Raw genomic sequence first — 5,469 nt, 5'->3', positions numbered from 1 at the left:
AATTGTTTAGGGTGTAGTGTCTAGGGCTGGCTTCAAACAGAAATATAGATAGCTTTGTAAATATATAGATAACTGAGTGGTCTTGTGCAAAATACCTCATCTAGTCTTCTCATCTCTACATTGGGAATTATCACAGTAATATATCTCATAGGCTTGCTATAAGAATTAAATGAGTTAATATACAAAAAGTAGTTAGAAACAGAACCATGCCAGCAATGTAGGAAGCACTAAAAAGGGGACAACTGTTCTTATAATTATCAGCATCACCATTATCATTACTATTACATATAACTGGTCATATTAGCTCACCTATCTCATGATTAGGTAGATTTTTCTTCATACATGCCCAGATACATATCCATCTTGCAAGGAGTTAAACCTTCAGGTAAACCAAGCTATGACACATCTCAAAATTACATGATTTCACATGACCAGCTTTTTTGCTGAGAAACAGCAAAACTAAGAACTATGGTAAAAGTTAATGGGCAACCATTAAGCTAACTAATTATAGCATATGTTTTTAGAATTTACTATTTACTCTTTGTTCTTATATGTAGGTTTTCAAAGTAAATTATTTACTTTATATTTATGTTGCTGTATACACATTTTGATTTCTCAGAATTCAGAACATGTCTTTTGAATATATAATCTAACATATATATATATATGGTTGAGTGAAGTAAATACAGCTTTTACTTCAGAGATGGTGCATCATGCTTATCCCAGCCCTAGAACATTTCCTATCCCTCACTTAAACACCAGTTGACGCTGGCCACCAGGTCACTCCTGGCAACTAGGAAAACAGGGTTAGGACATCAGCTTGCCTCACCAGGTTATCTGTGCTGTGGTGGTGGATGCAGAAATCTGAACAGCTGCTGAAATTACACAGAACTAAATAGACACAGTCAAACATGAAAACAAGTAAAACTGAAGAAATAAGAATAAAATCTGAATAATATTTGAGACAAATGTTCTATAAATTGGATAAGTTTGTAATTTTGATTATCTTTTCTACATCATAGCTTTTTTTAATTTGGAAGGCTGCACTAAAAGGCTTTGAGGAGACAATGCAAGTCATGAATATGAAGAAAAATTCCTAGTATAGTTAAAAGAATGAATGACAGAGGTGAAGATTCATCTCAAATGTAAGACTGTTAGGATTAAAACATAACAATAAGGGAACAAGATATCTAAGAACAACAACTAACATTCTTTGAGTAGTAGACTATCTTCCAGGTGCTGTCCTAAGCATATAACGTTAATTTACCATTTAAATCTCAAAAGCTCCTATGTGATATGTACTATATTATCTCTATTTTACAACTGAGGAAATAAAGAAAAGAGGGTATTGTAGTACATTAAGATTAGTAAATGCTGGTACTTAATATATCTTTTAATATCCCAGTAAACCTGTGGAGTATTGTTATGCATATTTTATGTACCAGAAGATCGAAGCCCAAATAGGTTAAGTAAATTGTACAAATTTAAGTAGGTGCCATGTCTAGAATTTAAATTCTTGTTGGCTGCTCCAAAACTGCTTTTCTTTTTCCTGTAGTAAACAATACTCCTAGAATGAGGCAGGTTATATAAGAGTAACCGGACTGTAATGCAGCACACCTCCATTGAGATTCTGGCACAGTCAAGTGTAACACCTTCTCAGGCACTTAATCTTTTCAGCCACTCTTTCTTTCCTGTAGAAAGGTGTGGTTTGTGGGGCTGGGCAAGGTGGCTCACACTTGTAATCCCAGTACTTTGGGAGGCTGAGGCGGGCGGGCCACAAGGTCAGGAATTCGAGACCAGCCTGATCAATATGATGAAACCCCGTCTCTACTAAAAATACAAAAATTAGCCAGCCGTGGTGGTGTGCGCCTGTAGTCCCAGCTACTCGGGAGACTGAGGCAGGAGAATCACTTGAACCAGGGAGACAGAGGTTGCAGTGAGCTGAGATCGTGCTACTGCACTCCACTCTGGGTGACAGAGTAAGATTCTGTCTCAAAAGAAACAAAAAACAAAAAACAGAAAAGTGTGGGTTGTGATGAGTAGTATAAAGGAATCTGAAGTCCCTTCCAATTCTAAAAGCATATGTTTATATTTACATTACTTTATCTGGTAATATGTAGGTATATTTAGATAAATGAATGTGACTATGCTACATAATAGGTAAATTTCTAATTGAATAGATGCAACTGATGGAATCATGATTATTGACTAAACAACCCTAATTGTGCTTGACCCACCGATTAGCACTAAAGAGCAGTAACCCACATAAAAAGGCTCTCTGTAATTTTCCTTAGGTGAGGCAATTTGGTTTCCTCCCTCTCCACTATCCTCTCCCATTCTGATTGGACGGGCCAGGGAAAATCCCTTTTGTGTGGAAGGAGCAAACTGCTGTGAAAAGTTGGATCAGAAGGAAGCTGTGGATTGGACATTCATTGTTTAACCTCTTGCCTGGCAGAAGGGCAACAGCAGGTACATTTGAAAGGTCTCTGTATGGTCATGATTTTTCAGCCCATGCATTCAGTGATCGGAGGATGAAGGGCCTTAGTGTCCAATTACACATTTGTAGTAAAGATATGTGTGTCTTCAGTTACAATGAAAACCATCTGGTCTGAGTTGTTTTTAACATCATTTCTATTATTAGTTTCAAAATATGTCATCACTAGAAAATGAAATGAGAAAGTCATCTTTAAATTATTAGCAGTTAAGTCTGCCCTCAAGAGGTAGGTCATCATGAATCATTTCACAGGGTGTAAGACAAAAGAGCCTTTTAAAAATTTCAGTTGAAACATAAACAACTGATGGGAACATCAAACTATTTCATCACCTTATAAATGTTAATATGCTTTAGAATTTGAAGTGTTTATTTTAATTTCAGTGCAAGATGACTTAAGAGTTTTCCATGTAAAAGATAAAAGTCATCTTGTATCAGGATGATTATGTCTTGTATATTACCTGCATTCAGAAGACTTTAACTATAAAATATTTTAATTATTTTATACATTAGAGCATAAATTATCCAGCTCAGTAAGATGATCAGGGTCACTACTAATTGCAAATGGAAAAAGTAACCAAGAGGAGTTGAAGATCTTGTGTTGTCAAATGAATGTGTAGAGCTGCTGCTTCAAGAGTCAGCCACACTCTATTGATGAACAGAGGTTAGGCTTCATGTTTACTGTGCTCATTTCTTCCTGACTCCAAAGCAAAGGCACTGCACTACACTTCAGCAAATCTAGATTCTGCTTGACCCTCACTAAGTCATTTCATTCCTCTGCTCTTTCTTGTCCTTATCTGTGAAAGTTAAATGATGGGTGGATAGAAGGTGTAAGTGTAAGGGGGCATTGACCAGATAATATATAAGATCCTTTTTAATCTAAGAGCTAATGATTATATAATTTGTAAATAAATAAAATTACACAAAATAATTCTCTTTTAATTTTAGAGAACAGTGTTTTCTGTTTGAACCACTGAAAAAATGATTGCTGTAAAAAGTAACTGCCTGTTTAATAATGTCAATTTCCACCTGATTCAAATACTGCTGAACACTACTAAATTATATATACTTTCCAGGGGCTCCAAATGCTGAAAAACATGCATGTTGTCCAACTATTGAGAGAGACAGAAGTAAGAGAATTAAGTTAGCACTAAGAAAGAAATTGATGATAGATGTATCACAATGAATCAAATGAGTTCTAAAACAATTTTTGAGTATGAATGAAATTAATTAAAAATATGTGTTATCAAACTGAAATTAGCCTATTTTCACCTGGTCATATAGACATTAAAAGGGCTGTTCAAATAGGAAAAACAGTTTCCTCCAGTTCCACTGTATAAGACTGAAAGTTTTATCTAAAATATCAGAAAAGCATTAACTTGCCAGAGCAATATCTAGAAATAGCTGTGTATACCTAGATTGTTTCTTGCTCAGTTACTACTCACTGGTCTCTCTGACATATCACCTCCCATTTGGATTTGATCAGGAAGTTCAGGATGGTTTTACATGGACCAATTATAGACAGTGCAATTTTTTTCAATGGCTTAGGGAGAGTAAGTCAGCCAAGGTGAATCTCAAAGAGTGACCAATTTTAAACTATTTCATGGGTACCTCTGAGAGATTAATGTATTGACTTCCATTCACTTGAGTTAATAATGGAAGTTTTCCCTAGGTGCATGGGATAATAAGGAGAGGTTTGAAGATGGCAGAAGCATGTGAATGAAGCTGGCACAAAGGAGAGAACACATTCTGGGGTGATATTACATGAAAAATGAGTTTGGGAAAAACATTAGGTAAACTTTTAATCCTGGTTTTACTTAGGAATCACTCACAAGATGAAAGTCTAATGGGCAGTCTGATTGTGCTTTTGTAGAGTAGCTGTGCCCTGCTCGTGTACCGCTTCCATCCTCAGGTGGTTTGGACTCTCGTGAACCCACCGACTGGAACAACTGAGTTGTCTAAACAGCAAAGATGGTTGGCCACCCCTCCCTTCAGGTGCTCCATCCAAGGCAGAAATTAAAACTGTCTGCTGGAGAATATGGGTGGGGGTGGCTGGAGGCCCCAGTTGGAAAGTCCCACCCAGAGTTACAAACAATCCATTTACATTCTTTAAGTTATTTAAAAATATACAGCTTAATTATTATTGACTATAGTCACCATATTCTTTCTACTATGTTGTCCTGTTTATCAGTGTTTAGATTGTGTTCATTTGTGTAGCCCAAGTGAGATGGAAAGCTGCTGAGGTAGAGCAGGTCAAGGAAGCATTAGAACAGCATATTGATACTGATTTGACTTAAGAAATTCACCGAGTCATAAGCCAATATGTAGATTTTTAGCCCAAATGTGTGTCTTGCTACGTACGGGAGAAAGAGGCCAATTAGGCTTGGACTACTTCCACTCTCTCACTGGAGCTTGAGTTAGTTGTATAGTATCAAGAGGTATAAAAGTATTCTGGGACACATCAAAAAGCATGTCTCAATTATTGGACAGCCAAAGTAGTTCAAGGACTGGTCTTAACCTTCAATGATAAAAATATCTGGTATTTTGGAAAACAACAAATATTTATGGAACCTTCAATTCTGGTCATTCTTAGGTATACACCCTTGAACAATTTACACATGTACACAAGGGATACGTATGAGAATATTCTTTTTTTTTTTTTTTGGTATCTTTTTAGTAGAGACGGGGTTTCACCGTGTTAGCCAGGATGGTCTCGATCTCCTGACCTCGTGATCCGCCCGTCTCGGCCTCCCAAAGTGCTGGGATTACAGGCTTGAGCCACCGCGCCCGGCGAGAATATTGTTAACACCATTGCTCATATAAAGAGAAACTGAAAGCATTTATAATGTCCATCAACAGTAGACTTGATGTGGTATAATCATATAATAGTACACTAGTGAAAACAAAAATATAGCCACATGCATCATCGTGAATAAAGCTCAAAAATATTATACTGAGAAACAGATGCAAGTCACTGG

Source organism: Trachypithecus francoisi, unplaced genomic scaffold (genome assembly GCF_009764315.1).
Source record: "Trachypithecus francoisi isolate TF-2019V2 unplaced genomic scaffold, Tfra_2.0 Lachesis_group0, whole genome shotgun sequence".
Taxonomy (NCBI): Eukaryota; Metazoa; Chordata; class Mammalia; order Primates; family Cercopithecidae; genus Trachypithecus; species Trachypithecus francoisi.
The sequence above is the reverse complement of the archived record's forward strand: the minus strand, read 5'-3'. Positions refer to the sequence as shown.